Raw genomic sequence first — 24529 nt, forward strand, 5'->3', positions numbered from 1 at the left:
CCCCCAGGGGGACTCCCTCTCTAGCTGCTACTCCCCAGGTTGTCTCTGACTGCCCCCTTACAGAGTCTGCTTCTGGACAATTTTTTCCCAACAACCTCCCACTGAGAGAGAGACCAGTAGTGTTTTCACCTTGGATGCTCAGTGAGGGCTCCACACTACCGAGCACTTACCATGGTGAGCTCGATGAAGGAGAAAGAATCCAAACAGGAGGCTGCCCAGACCAGTCAAGGGGGTCCATGGTGAGCAGTTTCTCCAGAAAGCTCTATATGACTGACCTCCATTGGTCCAGACCCTCTAGTGAGCTGGTCAAGGCATGTTCATCATGAAACTGAGAAAGAGGGATGCATCTTCAGGCCCCATCTGGAAAATCTGCCTTCCACCTTGTAGAATAAAAAAGTGTGGGTCTGCAATATTAAAAACCAGCTTTCTGGGGCGCCTGGGTGGCTCAGTTCGTTAAGCGTCTGCCTTCGGCTCGGGTCATGATCCCAGGGTCCTGGGATGGAGCCCCGCATCGGGCTCCCTGATCTGCAGGAAGCCTGCTTCTCCCTCTCCCACTCCCCCTGCTTGTGTTCCCTCTCTCACTGTGTCTCTCTCTGTCAAATAAATGAAATCTTTAAAAATAAAATAAAATAAAAACCAGCTTTCTCATTCATTAGTTTGTGGCCTTAGGCAAATCACTTAGCCGCTCTAGTGTTGTAACAATCCCTAAATTGTTAGAATTAAATGAAATATTATATGAGAAGTTGCTTGTAAGTTTTGAAACACTATACAAATGTCAGATTTTATGTTTTTTGGTTTTATCTTTAATTTCCTAAAACCTGGCTCGGTATCTAAGATTATTGGGTTCACAGCAGGGAAAGAAGGCCCCTGGCCCATTTCCTTCCCCACCCTGCCACAGGAATGCTTTAGAAAACCTGCCCTGAAGGGTTTTCACCACATAAAGTCTCAGATGCTAATGTGAAAAACAGAGCCTTAAACCCTTGGTACACGATTCAGATACTCAGGGGAGGGGACAGGCAAGAAAAATATGAATGAATGAACAAACAAACGAATGAACGAATGAATGAATGAATGGTGAGGGAGGGAGGATAGGAGAAAAGGGGAAATGAAGTCTCTCTCTTTGTGGTGCACCCAAGGCTACTGGGGCCACATCCCTCGTCCAGGGCCCCACACTGCCCCTTGCCTCAGGGGGCTAAGCAGATGTCCCACCTAAGTCAGTCTCCCCAACTTTAGGATCCAGCCATCCAGGCTGCCATTGCTGCCTCCCCATCGAAACCCATCACTTGAGCCACACAGGATGACTTCACAAGCCACTCTTACACCCATATTCATGTGGATGTGGTGATCAGAGGCAGTTCGAGTAGAACCAAGAAGCATAGGAACATCTTCCAAAGCTTTCTGGGAACAACGCTTCCCTGACATTATCTGCTCCAAAGGCAATCTGCGGTGGAGACTGAGGTCCTGGGCAGGGAATCCATGGCCAGCTGTTAGCGGGTAGGAGGAGTATTTTGTAACCCTGGCTTCTCATATTCTGCCCTGTACAGAGTTATCAGATTTAACAAATAAAGATACAGGATACCCAGTCCAATTTGAATTTCGGATAAATAATGAATAATTTTTAATACAAGTATATCCCATGCCATATTTGGGACATACTTATACTAAAATAACTGGATGTTGTTTACTTAACTTTCAAATTGAATCGGATGTCCTATATTTTATCTGGAACCCTACTATTGAAGGCTGCTCACTCCACCTGGACAGAGCCTCCTGGGGCAGGATATGAGCTGCCAAGTCACTGGTCCCTACGGGAAGCAATTCAGCCTCAGCCTCTTTGCATGAATGTTCTAGCCATTAGCTGCCCAGTCCAAAACAGGAGAAGCGTAGGCCATGTGTGAGAATGAACACTGGCATGCCAAATGCATTATCTTGAGACTGAAGGCTATGACTATGGTTATAAGGAGGAGAGTTTTCCTCTCCCCGCCGTCACATTTCCCCTCTTCCTCCAGATCCCCACCACAGCAAAGGGCAAAATCTCTTCTCATTTGCCAGTAGCCTCTGTCTATGGCTATAATGAGCTCTCCTTTTCCCTTTTATCAACGAGCATGTTGGTGCCCTTGCCAGGAAAAAAAAAAAAAAAACCTTCATTAACAATAATAGTCTGTAGTCATGACTACCTTTAGGCGCTTCTATGACCAATCCTTTAGGAGACCCCTTTCCAGAGGGGTTACATTCGTACAGGAATGAGGCAGCGATTCTCCCAAACACAAATGTGCCCCAGCCAGAAAAGAACCCCCCCATCCCCCACACAGTGCTCTTAAGCTGCTTTGTTCCCCTGTGCCTCCGGTTCTCAGAATAAAACTTTAATCTATTTGGTAGCCTCAAATGCACAAAAGACTTGGTGATGGCTCAATAATGAGATTATTAATAATAACAGTCTGATCAGTTCCTCTGCAAATATCTTTGTCCTAAGAAAAAAGCCTCCTGGTTATTTGACAGCCTCAAAGACAGGAGAAAATTATCAGCACTGCAGAGCAAACAGTGTATTATTTATAAAAATGTGTTCTGACACTGGGTTCTCTCTAGAGTAAGAGGTCACTGAAATTCACTTGAGTAACACCGCATTCTGCACTGACAGCTTGAAGGAAAGTTACTGTTTATGCACTTCATTAGGGGAAATCCCTAAAGATGTCCTTCTTGAACAGTTGCAACACTCAGGAAAGATGTCCATATAAATATAGCCTTAATTTAATTCCCTTGTCATTAAAAACCAATGCCAAGCATAACTGTGGTATTTTCAGAAGAGAGTGTCTTTAGAGTCTCTGTCTATAAAAAGACAATAGAAGTCATGTTTAGTCCACAGACTGATTACAGAGATTGTGTTGGGGTGACCATTTTCATGTCTGTTGACTCTGTCCCCCAAAACCCTCAAACCTCTATTAGCAATGTCAGTAATCATGTGTAAAAACAATAATCAAAGGACACCACCCATGCACCCCAGAAAGAAGGTTAGCAATGTGTATTAGGCCCTCACGCACAATGTGTAGTAGGCCCACTCTGGGCCAAGTATCAGGCCCTGTGAAGAGTTATCAAGCAAGAGAAAAGCATAATTTTTTGCAAATGACAATGTCTAAGCCTCTGTGGAGGCAGGCCACATCAAAGACTATTCTAGAAATAATTACAACAAATTGAACACAAAACCAATTACATCAATACTGAGGAATGACTAGATAGACTATGGTGACCGAATCCAAGTGGTGATAGGGAAAATCTTGCCAGGTGGTGAGCTTAAGGATGGAGATGAAAGCCTTGTAGGTTTTGAACCTAAAAACCTCGCCCAGTGCTTGGCACTTGGTGGTAAATAAGTATTTGCTCATTGGAAAAATATATTTAATAAATATATGAATGAATGCATGAATGAATAGGTTTATTTATTTATTTTTAATAATTATGCATTTTTTAAAGATTTTATTTATTTATTTGACAGAGAGAGGGAACCCAAGCAGGGGGAGTGGGAGAAGGAGAAGCAGGCTTCCCGCAGAGCAGGGAGCCCGATGCAGGGCTCAATCCCAGGACCCTGGGATCATGACCTGAGCCGAAGGCAGACGCTTAACAACTGAGCCACTCAGGCACCCCTGAATAGGTTGATTTAAAAATAATTATGAAAGAGGGTGGCTCAGTCAGTTGAGGGTCCCACTCTTGATTTCATCTCAGGTCATGATCTCTGGGTCGTGATATCCAGCCCCACCTTGGACTCCGCGCTGTGTGTGAAGCCTGCTTAGGATTCTGTCTCTCCCTCTCCTTCTGCCCGCTCCCTCAAAAAAAAAGAGTTGTGAAGGAAATTCTTAAATTACTATTGGAGAAAATAATTTTGTCAATGACTCTTAGGGAAAAGAGAATGGGTTCTCAGCAAGAGAAACTGCATGAGTGGAAGAACTCAGGCAACCTCAGTTCTCTCCAGGGTCACATTATGCCCATGCCTCTGCAATCTCATGTAACCAGCCCTAGCAATTCATCCTCAGATGAGAGTTCCTCATATTGTTCCTCAGCCTGACTCAAAACCCAAAATCAACATTCCAATTCCATAAGCATATTGTATATCAGGAACTAACTAGCTTTAGCCATCCCACAATGGTTTAGAAGATTCAAACCACAAATTATGGAATTTTCAACTAAAACTTTATGTATTCAATCCACAGGAAAATCACCAACATTGACAAAATGCAGAACCAAGCTAGTAAAAAAAAAAAAAAAGTAACTAATACAACCAGTGCAAGGTTCTGTGCAAATGCTGAAAAGCATCACCAACAAAAACACGTCGGGAGGTAACATATAATGTACCAACTTCTCAGTAATAAGAGAGACTTTATGCTTTTTACAAAGAAAGTTTAGACTAATGAGCCATAGGTGTGCTCAGAGTATTTCCCTCAGGGATGCTAGTGTGGAGTCAGGATATACCCACCTTCACTGGGGTGGATGGCCTCAGGCTTATCTCTGGACTGCACAGGAGAGTCTCTGCCCAAGGACCTAGGACCATTGGACAGCTCCCTAAATTCCTCTTGCCATCTCCTGACCACTGCATTAAGGCATCTCCTCACTGCATCCCCATAGCAACACCTGAGTTTGCTATTGGATATTGTAATTCACCTACCCACCATCCCTCAAAGGCCAGGTGAGTTGGTTTTCCCAACCAGAGGTGAAGATGCTTCCTCCTCTTGCTTATCTGTCCCATTGCAGAAGCTTGCCTCACATCCAAGTTATGGATGTTAGGCATGACATCAGGCTTCTCCACTAGGTCTATAGTTAGTTGTACCTGTCTAGCTTCATACATATGTCTAGCTTCATACATATGTCATTTGCACAAACTCTTTCTGCATTCGAGAAAAGCTGTCACCTGAAAATTCTATATGTGACCACGGCAACCACTACAGAATTTTCAGATTTAGTCATATCTTTTAATTTTTGTTTGTGTGTTTGTTTCTGTTACTTCCCTGGCCTGAATCTTTTCAAACCCTATAAATGCCAAGTCCAAGCTAGGAATTCTGCATTTAGGGACAAGTCAATGTGGTGAGAAGAACAAAGAGTCCAAAATACTGAGCAAAACTATTGGATCTGCCAACTTCCTAGCTGAGTGACTTTGGACACTTAAGCACAGCAGGACATGTCAAACCTGAGCTGTCCAACATGGTAGCCACTGGCCGCAGGTGTCTGTCAAGCCATTGAACTGCGGCTAGTCTGAACCAAGATGTGTTATAAGTATAAAATACATACCAGATTTCAAAGACTTAGTATGAAAGAAAAGAATGTAAAATATCTCATTAGTAATTTTTATATGGATCACATGTTGAAATGGTAATATTTTAGATATATTGAGTTAAATAAAACATTTTATAAAAATTAATTTCACCTCTTTAATTTTTTAATGTGGCTTCTAGAAAAATTTTAATTACATGTGTGGCCTACATTATACTTCTATTGCACAGTGTTACGGCAGAGTATCCAGCACTGTTAACTCTGATGGAGAAGCTTCTGGAGGTTACTGACATGTCAGAAGTTGTACCAACTGGCTCTTCCCACTGACAGGAGGTGGGTTACTGTCATTGGATTTCAAATTTAACATTTTTTCATGAGTATTATATATGTTACAAAGATTCTCTCTGAAGAGCCTCAAAATGAAATTATAATTTTTTCTTTATCTTAAAAAGTTTATCATATGAAAGAAAGGAAAGATATTTCAGAGCTATTTGGGACAAAGTAAAGGAATCATGTTAAGATTTACCTCTACGACAGCAGTCACGTGGGTTTTATTTGAGCTTCAGAGATTAAAGACCAAGGTATTTCACATAAACTTCTGTTTAGAGTTCCTTTGGGGGCAAAAGAAAGACACAGTAGTGGCAGGCCTACATCCCCCATCTCAGGGAGCTGGAGCTGGGAGGCAGTGCCCCTTTAAACCACACACCTACTCCCTAGCTGGCCATGGTCCATATCATTCACCTGGTTTCTTTCCTCTATGTGTGTGACCTAGCTAGCTTTTATAGTCCTTTTAGATATACAATTACTATTCCAAAGATTTCACATTTGAAAAACCAGCTTTTCAGAGGCCAAGAAAATTTGCTCAAAAAAACAACACAAAACAAAACCCAAGAATGTGGCAATTTGGATATTCCATTTCCCCCGTTTGATCAGAACAGCATAATGTTGAAATGTATTACCACGGTTACATGCCATATTACTAAACTTAGATTTATGAGTTTTGGAAAACAATCAGAACACAACAAGACAAATTTTGAAACTGCTATTTAAATAGAACAAAATTTAATGAATCATAAAATGAAGCAATAGCCAAACATGTGCAGAAAATTTATGCAAATATGATCACAGAACTATCAAATAACACAACCTCATCTATGATCATTTAAACATAATTGAAGTTGGCTGTTGGCTTGTCCATGCTGAGCCTCACTTGACACACCCTACCCAGCCCAGCCATGACTTGGCCCATGTGGCGCACAGGGAAAAATGAAAATGTGGGCCTCTTGTTCAAAAATGATAAAGAATTTTAAGTCATAGCAAAGCATCAAAGCAAGCATGAACGCTTTCTAAGTGTGGGGCCCTGTGGGACTGCACAGGATGCGTGCCCATGAAGCTGGCCGTGACTATGAAAAGGGGCATCTGATCAGTTCTGGGGGAGGTTAAGTCTTCCTACAGGAGGGTAAGTCCCAAGGCAATCAATACCTGACACTATTTTCTAATAGTGGAAGCAGCAAGATGGAAAAGATGCTCTTGGAGCTGCCACCTGTGCCTATCAAGCAGCAAATGGCAACTCCCTGCTGGAACCCAAGAGACCTAGCAATACTGTGATGAGTGGCACAGAGCCTTCTCTGATTTCATCTTACTTTTAAGAAGTAAAAACTGGGTGGCTCAGTTGGTTAAGCATCTGACTTCGGCTCAGGTCATGATCTCAGGATCGTGGGATGGAGCCCCACATCGGGATCCCCACTCAGTGGAGAGTCTCCTTGTCCCTCTCCCTCTGCCCCAACCCCTGCTTGTGCTCTCTCTGTCTCTCTCAGATAAATGAATAAAATCTTAAAAAAAAAAAAAAAAAGAATTTTTCACTTCAATTGCTACATAATGACATTTTACAGTTTCAACATTCCTTATGTGAAAGCTTGCTATTATACTTAGGATGATGGTGACTTTGATGTCATTGGGAAAATTAATATTTAATGGAAAGTTTTGAAGATTTTTTTTAAATAAGTAACATTCCTAAAACATTGACCTGATTTTTTTAGTGTATTGCTTCATTACAACCCTCTTGTGACTAGACCAACTATGACCAAATACAAGTAGTCTCTGCATAAACTTGAACCAGAGTCCCCCACCACTCCCTGGATCAAGCACATTGATTATGCCCTATCTGTTCTTAGTTGAGTTTTGTTTTGTATGAGTAGGTATCTATGTATGCATGTGAATGTTTGGTGTTACTGAGTTCCCAATTGTATGAATGGAGGAAAGAATAATAATAATAATGTTTATTTAATAGGACTACTCATTCATTTACAGATCTTTAATGATCATGTCCTATGTGTCAGGCACTGTTCTAGGCGCCCAGTGTTATAGTAACAAAAATAGAAGTCCTCACCTTCATGGATCGAACAGTTTAATATCAGACAGATAATAAACAATATAAATAAGTAAAATATGTATAATGTCTGATGGTGTTAAGTACTACGGAGAAAAATACATAGGAAAGAGAAATGGGAAAAGTTCAGGGCAGGGGTTGTATGTGTAAGTAGATTGGTCAGGGAAGGCGTTTGTGGGAAGAAGACATTTGTGTAAAGGTGTAAAGGAGGTAAGGGAGAAAGACATGAGGCTACCTGAAGGGAGAGCATTCCAGGGAAAAGCAAATGCAAAACCCCAGGGCAGGCATGTCATTGAATGCCACAGCAAGGAGGCTGTATGGCTGGCAGGGAATGAAGTGGAAGTGAGTTGATTGTGTCAGAGGGAATGCCATACTGCACTGGGCCTCAAGACCCTTAGAAGGACGTTGGCTTCTACTCTGGATAAGCAGGAGCCATTTGAGTATAGGAGCACCATGGTCTAATGTATATTTTAACAGGATCACTGACCACAGTGTTGAGAACAGACTGTGCTGAGAAAGTTGTGGAGGCTTCTGAGAGAATCGTGGAGGTGACGACGTGGTTCGGACCAGAGTGATAGCAGTGGAGGCAGTAAGACATGGTGTTAGAGATGAAAATATCCACTGTGGGCTAAAAAAGAAAGATAGGAGCCAAGGCTGACTCTGAGGTCTCTGGTCCTAGTAAATGGAAGGATGAAGTTGGCATTAACTAGAAGGAGCACGTTTAGGGTAGAAGTTCAGGGACGTTTGGGAATGCAAAGTTGGAGATTTTTTTAGACCTCCAAGTTGTGACGTTGTGTAGATAATTGGATATATGGGTCTGGGAATTAAGAGGAGAAGCTCAGGTCCATGATAAATACTTAGAAATTGTTATCAATAGCAATGATACTTAAAACCATGAGACTCAGTGAATCATCAGTGGAGTGATTATAGATCACTACAGATCCGAGCTCTAGAAGGTTCTAAAGTTAAAAGTCAGGAAGCTGTGAAGGTAACAGCCAGGGAGATGGAGAAGGAGCTGCCTGTGAGGTCAGAAGAAAGCCAGGCAAGTGTGACATCTTAAAATCAAATGAAGAAAGAATTTCAAGGAAAGAGTGATCACCTATGTCAAACGACTCAAAAGGGCCAAGTAAAATGAGAAGCCTGAAAATTGACAATGGGATTTAGCAACATGTGGGTCAGGGTGACCCTTTGTGAAAGCAGTTTCAACAGAGGGTTGAGCCTGAAAGCCTGTGAGGAGGTTTATAGAGTGTGAGAAGAAAAAAATTGAAGACAGTAAGTATAGACAACTCTATCCAAGAGATTTGTTTACAAGGGGACCAAATAAATACAAGGACCAAATGAGATACTGTAGGTGCAAGCGTAGTTTGAAAACTATAAAAACACTTTGTAAATGTAGAAACCTAAACGTGCTGTGATTCGGCTCAGGTCATGATCTCAGGATCGTGGGATGGAGCCCCACATCGGGATCCCCACTCAAGGACTGTGTTCTCATTACACCTGCTCCAAGCAATTTGATTTTTTGAGGATTTACCTCAAAAAATCAAAATTCAAAGACTCCTGACGGTGATAAGCATGGTCCACTAAACTCACCTTTCTAACCTAGTTTTACAATCAGCTCACAAAGCACAGGATGAGGAAAAAGTCAGAGTATAGACAAAAAGGAAAGCTACAGTTACACTTGAATAAAAGGTTCTTTGTTCTTCAAGGTTGCAGAGCCTTGGAAAGTTCCCAAAATAACCAATAAATACATCCTACTTCATTACGGTATTGAGATACTATAAAACAAGAAATTTCCAGTAAGAGAAGTGTCCTCACCCTCTGCTATTGAGAATGCACACCCCTGATACAATTGAAGGGTGTTGCAATTGTTCAAAATGAGCACCTGTCCTGTTCCCAACTTGGGATTTCAAGTTAATATTTTATTCCTGGATATACGCAGAAGGTGCACAATGTGCCTATAGGAATGGGTCCACATAAGGCAGGGTGTTCCACCCCAGTTTGCTCCATCCCTTGGGGACCCAGGCCCACAGACCACTTAGAGCCAGGCTGCCCAGCTCAGAGCACTGAGCATGAGAGGAGGAGGGGGTCACACTTGGAGCAAAGGCAGCACTGAGAGCAACATGAGCTGAGGCTGAGGACGGGGCACAGAAAATGTGGTAAAGACAGAGGAGCAGCCAGTGCAAAGTCCTGGCACTAAGAGAGAATATGGCATGTCTGAGGACTTCAAGTCATTTATTACTGTCAGAACTTCGGAGTCTTAGGTGACTAAGAATGAAGCCCTCAAGATAAAGAGGGAGCAGATCACAAAAGGCATTGTGAGGCATAGTGAGGAGGTTGGGCTTCCTCCTGAGGGTGATGGCAGTCCTTAAAGAATTCTGAGCGGGGGGTTCTTGGTCACCCCATTTTCTAGGTCCATCTACTTTAAGCCCCTCTTCTTCACTGTGGAATGGATAGCCCCTACAGGTGAGGTGAGCTGCTTAGAGTTCTCAGCAGGCTGCTGACAGAGTTGAGACCAGAACCCTGACTGTAACCCTGATCCCCCAAGATCCTTCCACTCTCCCACCAGGCAGGACACAGGAGTGTCTGAGCAGAACGGGAAATGCCAACAAACTGAGGGTTGCTGGAGGGGGGTAACTGGGTGATGGACATTAAGGAGGGCACATGATGTAACAAGCACTGGGTGTTATATGCAACAGATGAAACACTGAACTCTACCTCTAAAACTAATAATACACTAGATGTTAATTAATTGAATTTAAATAAAACTTAAAAATAAAAAAGGGAAAATGCCATGGTCATTGGCACACAGCAGATGTGGTAACAGAACAGATCGCACCAGGAGGTGAGGCAAAGAGAGTCAAGAACTAACCCCCCAGGGGAGGAAAAGGAAGAAGTGTGATTGTCCAGGAGGGGAGGTGGGCAGTCAGCTCTGGTTCTGCTCTGAGCAGAATCGGAATAAAGAGAGAAGTCCCATCTGGTGAGAAGGAAAAGTGCAAATGTTAAAATAACATTGAAGATGGACACAGAGTAAGCATCACAGACTGGGCTATTCATAGCCTCAGTGTGTCGGAAGTGTGGAAAGCTGCGGGAAGGCTGTGGTGTAACTTCTAGGTGTATCGCTTTTAAATGTTATTTTTATATAAAAACGAACATAGGCACATTTCAGACTCGCTGTCTCACTTGCCGAATTTCTGGGAAGGGCCAGGCCTCATCCCTATCTCCACAGGTGGTCTCTAGTTACAGCCTGTGAAATGGGGAGAGCTTATTAATCCCTATCTCAGGCTCAGAGAGGTTAAGAGGTTCCTCTAATGACACCCAGGAAGTTGGTGGAGAAGCCGAGTTTAGGACCCACGTCTCCTGGCTCCTTGATCCCCCAAAGTAGAACTGTGCTAGGGGAGTTAACGATACAATAGGAAGCTGGTTCAAGGCCACCGGCATCGTCATCTAGTTGTTCCACTATGTGGCTTAAAACCTTTGGGTGTGATGTGTTCATAGCTCTAGGGCCACCCTTATAAATGAAAACATTTCCAGAAAGGATCCAATCTTAAAATATTTTCCATTAACTAAGATTGCATGAGATCGGGAATGGGATACAGAAAGACCTGATGACCAGGGGCCAGAATGAGAGCCCAAGAGGCCACACTGGGGCTCTGCGGGGCTGTGGGAAGGCACAAAGGCAGGCTCTGCCCTCTCCACCTTCCTGGAAACAACCTGTGGCCACAGAGCAAACATTTACTGAGCACCTAATGGATATAAGGCACTAAGCCACATACCCTATGGGATACACAAAGAAGTATAAGGAAAGTCTCTGCCCTCTACAAACTTAAAATCTAGTTGGGGAGTATATAAGGTTTCTATTGCAGCTGTAAAAAAATTGCCACAAAATGGGTGGTTTAAACCAACACAGACTGTCCTACAGTTCTAGAGCACATCGCACTGGGCTAAAATCAAAGGCATTGTCAGGACTGTGTTCCCTCCTGGGGTCTTGAGGGGGACTCCATGTCCCTATCTTCTCTGGCTTCTAGAGGTCGCTGCATTCCTTGGCTCATGGCCACTTCCTCCATCTTTCCCACTTCACATCCCTCTGACTCAGATGCTTTCCTTTGCCTCCCTCTTCTACTTTTAAGGACGCTTGTGATTCTACTGGGTCCATGTGGATAATCAGGATCATCTCCTCATCTCAAGGTCAGCTGATCTGCAACCTTAATTCCATCTGCAACCTATTCCCCCTTTGCATGTAACATACTTATTCACAGGTTGCAGGGATTAGGACACGGACATCTTTGGTGGGCAGTAGGGAACATTATTCGGTCAACCACAGGGAGGTTAAACATTCAGATATAAAATTAATTCTAACGTAAGTAAGAGCCACATGGATCCTAAGTGCAGCGAAGTTCAGGAAGGGAAAGACCACTCCCTGCAGGGACATCCGGAGAGGCTCTCCAGGTCACTGGACGAGTGAGGTGCAGGCAACACCAGGACATGCCGGGAGATGAGGGGCTTCATCTCTGTGACCCCTCACAGCTGGCCAGCGCTAGAGCGCTCTGTCCTACAGAAGCAGTGGCAGCAAAATAGCAGGAGTGGGAAAGGGCGTGCTATGGCTGAGGATGCTGCAGAAACCACGGGATCTCTACCAAGACGCATTCCGCGGGGAAGAGTCATGGAGGGCGTAGATGCCCGGCCAACCAGTGTGGGGCTTTGTCCCAAAGGCACTGAACAGCAACCGAAGGCTAACTAAAAAATGCATCTGATGGTGATGTGGGGAATATGGGGATGGACAGTGATGAGGTGGGAGGGGTGGCATTTTCAACAATCCAGATGGATGGTAGAGGGGGAGAAGGAGGGCAGCGAGAGGGCTGGAAAAAAGGTACAGGCACAAGGGCTTCTTGCAGGCAAATGAGAGGATTATGGGTTGTGGAAAGTGGCAGAGGATGGGGTGGAGGGAAGGAGGCCATCTTAGGAGCAAGAGTAGGAGGCATGGGCAAGCTCCCCATCAGAAAGTGGTCTGGATGGCAGTGGAAACACAGGCTGTGGCCTGGGGAAGTGTCAGGGGTGCTTGGAGGAGGCACGGAAGGAGCTAATGTCTGCGATCAAGAGCAATGCAATAAAGAGGGGGGCATGAGGACTTGACCTTGGGTAACATCCTATTTAGGGGTCTGGAGGAGGGAAGCAGCCACTGAGGGAGACAGGAGCAAACGAACCTTATGGGCCACCGGGCTGGAGCAGAGCTGCTCTGTGGTTTATGGCATTATTAAGATACAAACACCTTATCAGAGAAGTAATACGGTAAACTGTTATCAGCCAGGGTGCTTATCAGCAACGAGTCTATCAAAAAACCACAGAGAACCGGAAGGGTGCTAAGAGGTTAGAACAGGTGAGCTAGGAGTGAGAGAACGTCCCAGCCTGGGGCTCTGCCAGGAAGGGAGAATTCTAGAGAGCACCCCCCATGCCATGTCTCCTCAGGACAAGCCAGGAGTGTTGCCCTCACTTAGATAGGGCCTTCTGAGGGGACAGACGAGGGGCTCGAACCAGTTCTGAGGTTGCTGAGGCAGGGCCCCTTCCCGGTTTCTCCACAGAGCCTCCAGGCTGCTGCTCTGTAATGTCAACTGGGCAACCGTGCGTGTCCACAGTCTCCGGCGCAATGTGCCATGTTTGCCGGTTGCAAGGACAGAGGGAAGGAGGGGACTGAGCCACTCAGAGTATTTGCCATCATGGTATTTCTCTACACAAAACTCCACTATGGTGAAGGAAGACATACCGTATTGTTCCATTATATAAAACTCAAAATAAAAGCAAAGCTAACGTGTGGGGGCCAGAGGTCAGGATGGAGGTGACCCGTGGGGCCAGGGAGTAGTGGCAGGGTTGTGGCACAAGAAAGGCTTCTGAGGGGTGGGAATACTGTTTCTTGGTCCGGGGCTGCTTACATGAGGGGGCAGAATTGGTGAAAACTCATCTAAGGTGGAGTCTTAGGATTTGTGCATTTTTCTGTATGTATATCATATAGACATGAGATAGTTTGCTTTTTAAAAATGCTATGGAGGAAGAGGGCCCTGCACTCCTGAGTGGGAGGTCAGGAGCCCTGGGACAGGAAGAGGGAAGTGATGCCAAAGAGAGGTTCAGGAGCACAGAACGAAACCTTGGCCATCCTCCAAGGGCCACACTTAGCTTTTCTCCAAAGGAGGGAATCCGGTTGATGGAGAAAACTCCCAACTGGGCAAGCTCTCCAAGGATGGTCAGGGTGAGAGGCAGCTTTGCCGTCCATTGCTTGTCACACAAAGAAGGCACCATGGACTCTGCAATCAGCAGGACACCAGTCTCTGTGAGGATCAAATTCATGTGTCAACTTGGCTGGGCTATGTTGACCTGCTGCTTGGTCAAACACTAACCTGGGTGTTACTGGGAAGGTATTTTTTTAGACGTGATTAACATTCGCAAAGGGTTGACTTTCAGGAAAGCCGATTATGCTCCATAATGCGAATGGGCCTCATCCAATCAGTTGAAGAAGGACTTAAGAGCACTTTCCCCCAAAAAGAAGGAATTCTGCCTATAGAATGCAACATAGAAATTCTACCAAACTTCAGACTCAAGACAGCAACATCAGCTCTTGAATTTCCAGCCTGTTCTACAGATTTTGGCTTAGACAGCCTCCACAATCACGAGTCAATTTATATAAATATTAGTTTTTAGAGTTCCTATTTTTATTGGTTTACCCTGTTGGTCCTTTTTCTCTGGAGAACCTTGACTGAGGCAGTTTCCAATCGGCTGTTTTCTAGAATCTCAAAGCATCTTTCTCAGGCCTCCCCCCCCCAGAGAGCAGACAATGTGGAGGCAGCACTTTCATTTTAGGACTACAACCTATAGTCAGAGGCTCTTACATAAAGGAAAAGAAAGCTACGGTCAGTCCAAGCATCTAACTGCTGGCTTTGTCCTCTCTCAACTCAGTGAATGTCACCAGGCACATTCTAGCTAGTGCTGGAAAAAAGGAAGTGCTGGGAGAAAGAAATATTAAGAGAAACCAGCACGTTTCCAGTTTTTCTAGCTAGGGTTACTTATAAGACTTGTTCTGGGAGTCCCCAGAAACTCCAAACAAACAGCCACATTCCTAGAGGGATATCCAAACCCACCTCAACTCTGACCCAGTTAGATGCTGCAGAGGAACTGGGTGAAACAAACAGGGATGTTTGCAGGGCTTTAATCTTCTCCAAACACTGAAATATTGTTGAGATGTTTTATCTTCTATTGCACACGGAGGAGATTAAAAAGCCATGATAAATGGTGTGCTCTCCGGGAGGGAATGCCATATATAGGGCAATACATAATTTCCTGCCTCTGGTACCGTTCGGGATAATTGTCCTGGTAACGTGAAAACAGGAGGGATATTAATTTAAGATTAAAGCACAATTATAAGCCCTGTCATACCATTAATTTCTTTTAAATGTTCCTCTGAATAATTCCACCTTGCAAGATGGAATAAGCACACAATTAAAAACTGCATTAAATAAATGACTAACTAATTAATGAATAAAAAGAACTCTGAAAATAAAATGGGCCATCCAAATTCTAAACAATAACTTTAACAGCAGGCCAGATCTTAATCCTTCAGATCTTTGGAGGAACTGCACTCGGGTGCAGATAGATAGCATCTCTCTCTCTGGATTTAGCTCCCAAACAGCTGTGTTCTTGGCTCACATGTTCCCAGCAATAGCTTTAGGTAAAGGCACTGCAGGCAATGAGGCCGCATCATTGACCAACTCGAACACTGTTCTACTCTCCAAACCTTAACACCATTGTCTTCTTCCCAGTGCCTGAAACTCTTCACCTTCCTTTGTCCTCTAGCCAGAAATTCTACCAGGGTGATTCTGCCATTGATTAGGAATTCCATTACAAAATGCAAATATTCCTGTAAAGCTTAAAGGTGGACCATTCATTAGCACATTGATATGAATCAATTTAATTAGATTGCTTTCCTCCCAACACCTAATTGAGGCCAACCTCTTGAGGGAGCGGAATGAAGGAGAGAGGAATGGTCATTTTGCAGCAAAGGGTAATAGTAGGCTGAGAAAGGTAGAAATGGTGCAGGAGCATCCTGAGAGCCCAAGGAAGGTGAGAGAGTAAGACTCCCCAAGAAGCCTCTAGGACACATCCACAAGGGAACTAAGACTTTAAAGATGAGCCATAAGGATGAGGAAGAAAGGGGGGGGCGCTATCAATTAAGATTGCCTTCTGTGTGCCAAATGAAGGTCACTGTGATTATATACATTTTACCAACTTAGGAAACTGAGACTCCTAAAAACTTAGTAATAATGAAGACCACACAGTAAGGTGGTAAATGGGAGAGAAGAAATTAAAACCTCCATCCATCTGACTCCAAAAGCCATGCTCTTTCAACCACATCACACTTCCTCGCAGCAACTTATGAGTTAGAAATGACTGCCCCCATTTTTGAATGGGGGGAGCAAATCAAGGCTTTCAGAGGCTAGAGAAGTGGAATCATTTGATAGTTCCAGGTTTGAAAACATAAGGCATGTGCGCTAACAGCAAACACTCTGGCTCCTTGTACCAAATGCGGGAATGGCAGGAGACGAGGCTGAAATGTTGCAAGTGGGATGATGGGAACCAGGAAAAACCGCTAATGCTACCCATAAATCTATGAGTCAAGCTCAAATCTTTGCCTCCAGGCTCTAACAGGATGTTCTGACCTTGAACTAACTCAAGTTGCCAAACCTGGGAGAGAGTCCAAGTTACACCTGAAATCGTTGCTTTCAACCTCAAACCATCTTGCCCTAACAGCCACCGATAAGAGCTGCAGTTAACAGCTCTGTTATCAGGGGCGAATTACCAACATAAAAGCCTGCAGTTATTAAAAATACCACTTAATTCTGGGAGGATTGTGAGATAACCCTTTTCACCAGGTGCCGGGAAATTCTCAGAACACTGGGCTCGGAGAAAGCCTGTCACTCGTACCCAAGGAGGTATGACCACAGCATCAGAGCCCAGTGCCGCCTGCACGTCCAGCCTCTGTGACTCTCTGCTTGCCTGGTAGCATCACCTAGGAAGCCCTCTCAGGCTAGAAGACTGCTAGCAGCCCGGCCTGGGGGCTCACCTGGCGCAGCCTCCTCAGCCGGCCACCACCAGCCCCTCTGGGTCCCCAGAACCATCCTGCCATCCACTCTGCTCCAGCTGGTTGCCCCAATTCCTGCTTTTACCAGACTCCCCCTGCTCACAGACGTCTTCCTTCCCCAGAGACCCCACCATCCCAGAAGGATCCTCTCTTTGCTCATCAACCCCCAGCCCCTGATCCCTCGGTCTGTGGCCTTCTCCCCAGGCTCCTCTCCCTTCTAGAGGTAATCTGATAAACTCACCCACAGTCCCCACTACAGGTCACTTCCTGCATCTGTCACACATCACAGAGGGTTGTGGTGATGCCCAGCTCCCATCCATTTGTTAAGTTGCCGCTATGTTCAGGGCAATGTGGGGGACCAGGTATCCAGGGGTGACCAAAAAGGCAGCACCTTGGCCAAATGCTCTGAAGACAGGGTCAGGTTGTATTCATGGATGTAATCCCAGCCCCTCTCAAGGTACCTGATACATAGTAGGTAGTCAAATTGCAATATTAAAGCTAAAGGGTATAATTACAGTTCACAGAGGTTTTTGATTACTGTCTTAAAATGCTTAAGTGTAAATGGCCAAAAGATAATCAATAGGTTTTCCATTATAGATAACATATTTATATCTTAATGAGAACCATTAATCCCCTAATTAATCATCACTGCTCCCCCCTTCACCCCTTCACCCCCCTCCCCATACACTAACGGTTAGGATTTCAGTTCCTGGAAGGCCAAAGAGGGAGCTCTTCAGAGGAGACTCCCCTCCAAACCACACTAAATTGTCAGCCTTCTTCTCTAGGCACATAAAAAACAGGCCTTGATTGTCCCATCAACTCCCCACATGACAGCTAATAGAGTGCCCTACTTAACATTTTTCAGGAATCTAAACCTTGTGGCCCAAAGCCAAATTCAGCCCACAGACGCTCTGTAATATCCACGATCGGCTCCGCATTGTTTCATAAAATTTGAATTTTACAAAATGCATGTCTCAACTATGCCACAGGCCTCACTGTTCCCTATTGTCTTACACCTGGCCCCCATTAACAGGTACATGTTACTTGCCTGGCCCCCACCCCCACCCTGAGGGGCAGTTGGATTTTTGATTCTTGTGTGATATACAACAATTTAAAAGTACTTTGATGCCCATAATAAGCTTATGAGTTAACGTATTATTATCCCCATTTTGTGGTTGAAGACTCTGAAGCTCAGGGAAGAAGTAAGTGACTCCATTTTCAATCATGGTTTTTTGTGGTCTGTGTCAGCCTGCTTTGTGGGGCTTGGATAGGTTATATCGGCAGCAATGGCCAGTGACTGCCTCCAAGACAGTGGTGGCCTGTAGGGTCTAGCTTCCTTCAGAGATTCTTAACCTGGTCTCCATGCACCCCTAGAGGTTCTAGAGATGGAACTATTAAAATAAATAAATAAATAAAAATAAAATAGCACACGATTTTGGTGGATGTGCATATGCTGGGAGAAGTGTCTACAGCCCTCCATAGCTCTCACGAATGTGTAACAGCAGTGTTGAGGTGACTACCTGGTTGGCAATCATTTCCTGGAGAATATCTCCCTCCTACCCACAATATGTGAAGCCACCTGGTAGGGCCCGGGAGGGTCCCTCGGGGTTTACAGTTAACCAAGTAAAAGAACCATTATCTGTTCTTGCCAGTAGTCCCCTGGATTATCTCTGTAACTGGTGGATGACATGGGAGCAGGGTGGATGGGTCTAGCCAGGTGTCTTACCTGGAAGAAGAATGAGTGTCTTACCTGGAAGAAGACCCAAGCTCTTCTGAATTATCTGGCGCTAAGAGCAACATAAAATATTGCCCAGGAATAGATGAAGGAAGATACAGTGTCTCAGCAAAATTTATCAAAACCAATAGGAAGTGAAAGCACTGAAAGCTTCCTGAAGATGGTGGGGGGAGGGGAAAACCCAGAAGGCGAAAATTGCCATGCAATACAAATTCAACAGGACTTAGCAAGACTGCCATACAAAGACCCCTCCTCCTTGCTGGCGATTCTCCCTAGACCTTGCCCCATCTCTCACACTCATAATCAAGACCTGGCCACCTTTCCTCCACCCATTGTTATATGGCACTTAAGTATTGTTCTTGTTGTTTTAATGAAAAGTAAATTGCATATTTCCTATGCTTTAAACCTCTTGTTCTTACCCAAACTTTTACCAAAGCCTACAAAACCTTACATAGTCCAACTCTTGATTACTTCTCCATCTTCATCTCCCACCTACACTCGAATTCATTTCCTTCATTGTACTTACCAATGTCTGAAAAAATCTTTCTCATTTATTTATTCAGCAAATACTTATTGAGCACCCAATAACTAGCTATCAGGACCTACTCTAAGCGCTGGCAACACAGCAATGAACGAAACAGATTTTAAAAAAACCAACAACCTGCCCTTGTAGAGCTTACATTAAGATATAGACAAATTAGGGAGTTTGTTGACTTATTTATTGGCTTTCTCTTCTGCTAGAATGCAACCTCCTTGAGAATAAAGACTTTGATCATCCTGGTCAGCTGTACCTTTGCTATACAGGACTATGACCCATCATAGATGCAGAATAAATACGTATTAAATGAATAAATGAAATTTTCTTGATTCAAGACCTTGTCCTCTGTTCAGAACAGGTGTCTGATTGTACTTTCCTCTGCAAGTGTGGAAGACCACCTGAGAGGATCCTTCTCACACTGGGCCTCCCCAGACACTGGGACAGCGTGGGTACAACTGCTCCACCCTGGGCCGACTTCTAAGCTTGGACAGTGAAGAAGAGTTGACTTTTCCCAGCCCAGGTGTTCCAGTCTGCCCTCTGCCTTTCAGGAAGCCAGACAGAAACTCCCATTTTGGGGCTTCTGGCTGCCCCATTCTCGGTCATGATGTCCCCCCACTTTCTCACCAATCCCTAAGACAAGAAGTCTCAGAGGGGCCCTGCCTGATCTGGCCCTGGCTGCACCTGTTGTCTCTTTCAGGTGTGTTCAACTAGAGCCCTCAGGTCGTGATGAGGTCTTCTGCTTGAAGGAAGTGAACAAAATCGACCTCTGCTTCCACCATCAGACCCCCATGACCACCACCCCCTACTAGCCATTTTACTCTGGACAATGGGTGGCATCCACCCAGACACCAATTCATGGATGAAGATCCCTATTACACAGAATGGGTTAAAGAAGCTAGTTTTAGAAATAATGCTTAGCACCTTCTTCTGCCAGAGCTTAAAACACTTCATAGGCAGCATCTAATTAATCTTCACCAAGTCCCCAAGAGGGGAAAAAAAAAAAAAAGCCTTTTATTATCCTCTTCCAGCAGCAGAGAAAACATGGAGAATCAGCATTTTCCTCCGAGGAGTGGATCTGGGCCCAAAGTACGTGGGGCTGCTACCTCCACGAGCCAAATGCTGACCGTCAAACCCTTCCCTGTCCTTGGAAGCTGCAGAAGAAGAAGGGACACAAAACATAAATCTGAAGGCCCCTCCAACTGTGATGGGAGAAGGTGTCAATGACATGCCATGTCACAGCAGCGCTTGTGACTCTACTTTCTCGCTCTGTCCTTGGGAAGCACCAGTGTACTCTGAGATGTAACAAGCTTTCATACTGAAAGATTCTTTTTCATCTCCCTGGGAAGTTGGGATACCTGGAGACTGTGTTTTGAAATACATATATTGACATCCAATTATACAGCTCTGACTCCATGGTGTAACTCCCTTTGTCAGATGACTCTCCCTGCTAGGATCTGCTCAGACCCTCTTCACTTTCACCAGGATGACTCTCTGCCTCTCTGCGCTTCTCAGCCCCTGGATACCCGCAGGGAGAAGTGACTGAGCGTGGGAGGAGGCTGAAGGGGAGAGTGTCAGGCTCACCTTGGCTTCGGAGCAGAGCCAGGCAGCTGGAAGGCGGTGAGAGGGGGTATCCCAGGAGAGTGATTATGTGAAGAAAGCTGGTCTCTATAGACACCTGTTCCACTGTCTGTGTCCCTCTGTCTACTTCAAGTCACTCCTCACAAACCCCTCAGGGGACACAGCAGAATCCCCTCAGTCTGCCCTCCCAGTGATCCACATTCTAGATGTGACAGGTGGTCACAGGCGTCGTTGGCATAGGCGATGGTTCAACCAGGAAGAAGCAAAGCTCAGCCTCTGGAAACACAATACTCCCACCTGGAGATTCTTGATCTGGACTTCAGGAATTTATAAACTTCCTGAAATTATAAGCAAAACTGTATACACATGTGAATATGCCTGTTGTTCTGGAGAAAATCCACAGCTTTCATCTGATTCTCCTAAGGTTCTCTTCCTTGACGATGTTAAACTTATGTATCCAAAGGAGAAATTTTCCAACAGTCTGACCAAAAAACTGAAGGAGAGATGAGAGACAAGCAGATCCATTCACTGTGCCCCAATACAAACAGCGGACACGTGAGAGAGGTTTCCCAGGTGCCAGGAATTGCTCTAAGCATGCTCCACTTAGAAATTCATTCCATTCTCACAGGCGTCCTACAAGGAGTTACCATCACTGACTCCATTTTACAGATGAGGAAAATGAGGCACTAAGAGTCACAGCAAGGAAGAGGCAAACCTGGATTTGAAAGCAGGCAGCATGGCGGCAAAATCTGGGCTCTGGCTGCAGCACCACCGGTGTGGCTGCCTAGCAGCCCACCCGCCCAACCCCCCTACCACTCATCCTCGCCAACCCCCCCACCAGCCTCCCCCCACCCCCCGCAGGTCCTGGGTTCCTCCTCACCCACACAACATTGAACGGATTGCCTCCGGGGCTACAGAACCAAACTCTACATACCGACTATAACGGGAGGAACAATGGCTTTGACAAATCTTTTCCCAGAGACTATATACTTGAGATGATCTATTACAAGCAAATGCTTTGTAAGCTGCACAGTGCTACACAAATGTGAATTAGGATGACAACTATAGTCTACGTTTTGCCTGAGAAAGTAACAATAAGAAAAAAAAATCATGCCAAGTGCTGCAGGATATTTCCGCTTGAACCAATCGGCTTCTTCACTATTGACCACATTTTACACTTAACAGCCACTCCTCATAAAGTTAATTTAAATGCACGAAATCTGACATTCCTGTTTAGAAGTACTGGAAACATAAAACTCCCACAACTAGAACATCTGGCCTCACAGCGGCACAGATGTGTGTGCCACACATTTAGTGGGTTTTTTTTCCCACTGCTCTGCACCCAGTGGGCGCTCAAATATTTTGTCAGTGTCAATGGTGACATTACAAGAGGGTACACTTTTCCTAATGCTATTCCACTTAATTTCAAATTTCAAAATTTCTAATATGCTCCAATAAGAAAGAATTGAACAGGAATTATTCAAATAAAAATCCTTTTCATCTAACTGAAATTCTTTTGCCCAAGATCTCAAAACTTCACAGACATAGAAAATATGGCTTGAATCCAGTTCAGTATATCTTATTTTCCAGAGTCAAAAACAAACATATAAGAAAAATCAGGCTGCAAAAATAGCCAACTGTGAAAACAAAATTGAGTTGGTCGTGCTTCTCACCTCAGTATTCAATCTATTTTAGGTTGGCTTTCAGCAGACTTCCTATTCATTCATTCATTCATTCATTGAACAAGCATTTATGGAGCACTTCCAATGTGCCAGGCACTGTCCTAGACTTTTGGGCTGTAGCAGTTAATAGAACAGGAAGATTACAACCCTTGCAGAGCTTACATTCAAACGAGGGAGTCAGAAATAAACAAAAACATAATAAATAAGTGAATTTGACAACATATCACAAAGTTACAGGTGCTCTGGGAAAAGCAGAGATGGATACCTGAGGGGCTTGGAGGGGTGACAGCGTTCAACGAGGCAGTCAGAGTGGACCTTAGTTGTGCAGGTGAGAGTGAGCAAAACAGTAAAATCGGTCAAGGAGCCAGCCATGTGGACATCTGGGAGAAGAGCCATGCAAGCAGAAGCACTGAGACAGAAGAAGAGAAAAAGCAAGGAGGCTAACAAGGCTGCAGCAGAAAGCTCCAGGAATGCGGTGGTAGGGGATGGGGGTCAGAAAGTGGGGGCGCTTGGAGAAAGCCTGGCTGTGGAAGGGTTTGTGAGTCATTATAATGACTTTTACTTCACTCTGTGTGAGATGGAGAGCCACCGGCAGGTTGGAGCAGAGAGGAGGCACCATCTTTTATTCTAAAAGCATCCCCCTCTCTATTAAGCCCAGATGGTAATGTGTGTGTGGAGGTTGGGAGGGAGAAATCAGGAATAGAATCTGGAAGGCCAATCAGGATGCCACTGAAGTTACCCAGGCAGAGAGAGGGGAGGTGGCTGAACTAGGGAGGCTGCAGTGGAGATGGGGAAAAGTGGCCAGATTCTAGAGCTATTTTGAAAGTAGAGCCTATAGTATTTCCTGATGGGGAAATTCCTATGGGATAAGATATGGGCTGTAAGAGAAAAGAGTCAAGATGACTCAGGGTTTGGGCCTGCAAATTTTATTATCAAATCTCAATGAAGCAGCAGAGAGCAGTGGGAAGCAGGGATGGTCTCAGCTTATAATGGCAGATATGGACTGTCCGATGGCCAAGGGACAGCTACCAAAGATGTCCTTCTCTGCCCACAGCCCCACCCCCGAGAAGGCACCATGGACTTTTATTCTCTCCCTCCCTTCTCCTCCCATCCTCCTACATACCCGGAGCAACAACCTCTAGCCTTAAAGGGTGTCGTGCACATCCAGATTCAGCATTTCTTTTCTTTTCTGACATCATTTGTCCTAATCTTCATTCTTCAAGCTTCCAGGAGTGCTCAGAGTGCTGATCTGGTGGTAGCCATGAACAAACATACTTTCCATGGTTTTGGAGAGGCTGATTGAATTTCCCTTCCACTTTCAACTCTATAGAAGCAGAATGGGTTAAACACAAATTTCATGGATTAAGGAAATTTCATAGATTTTTCTGAACACATCTGAAAAACTGGTTTAGTACGTGGCATTTCAGTCACACCCTAACCCAAACCCAGAAGTTCATATTTGCTCTTTCTGCAGAAGGCATCTCATTAAATCACTGTCTAGTCCATAACCGGCTTTATTGGGACATAAATTCATTTCACTAAACCAATAAATGTTAATTCTTCACCCTGGAGATTCTAGTCGGTCTGGTTTTATTCTGCTCAAGCTCCTGAGGCTGCCATCAATTACTCATGTTTGGGTTTATATGTCATTATGGAATCACTTTAGCTAGAACTAACAGGAAGTGAAAGGACAATAAAGCTAAGCCTCGTTCCAAAGAGAATATACAGAAGAGGGCATTCACCTGAACCCCATTATTCTTTTCTATAAATTAAAATATCCTGGCATTCTGCAGCAGCAATCCATTATATTTAGATTCTCCGCGAAAGCGAGGCGGGCAAGTGGAGGGTACTAACGGCAGCAAGCTAGAGGGCCTGGACTTGGAAGGCTCAGGCTGGAGACCCGCTTTGCGATAACGAAGTGTGTGACTTTCAGCCTGTCGCTGATGTCACAGAAGCTCGTTCTCATCTGCAAATGGAGCACAAAGCAACACCCGTCTCACAAACTGGGGAGACGTAGACGAGGCGGTGGAAGGGGGGGCGGGCGTCTGGTTCAGAGGTGCTCTCCCTCTTTCCGTTCTCCATTATTAACCCCAATTTGCCCCAGCAGCCTTCCACCGCGCTCTTAAGTGATTTAACCTCTTGCAGCTTCCATTTTCCCATTTGAAAAATGGGCCTGATCATATCTCGCCTCCATTTTCCCCTCACGGGGAACACCGATACAGATCGCCTCCAT

General features: G+C 44.8%; 1 long non-coding RNA gene across 1 annotated transcript; it reads right to left on the minus strand.

Moving 5' to 3' along the window:
* Positions 1-14907: 14907 nt before the first annotated feature.
* LOC141373059 (uncharacterized) lies at positions 14908-24180 on the minus strand. Its single transcript, XR_012378690.1, has 3 exons — positions 24039-24180; positions 23420-23620; positions 14908-14995 (listed from the first exon to the last, which is right to left on the minus strand). It is a non-coding gene; the product is annotated as an uncharacterized lncRNA (long non-coding RNA).
* Between the last annotated feature and the right edge of the window lie 349 nt (positions 24181-24529).

The sequence above is a fragment of the Callorhinus ursinus genome, unplaced genomic scaffold (genome assembly GCF_003265705.2).
Source record: "Callorhinus ursinus isolate GAN/ISIS: 27379988/994484 unplaced genomic scaffold, GSC_fseal_2.0 scaffold7, whole genome shotgun sequence".
In the NCBI taxonomy this organism is placed as follows: Eukaryota; Metazoa; Chordata; class Mammalia; order Carnivora; family Otariidae; genus Callorhinus; species Callorhinus ursinus.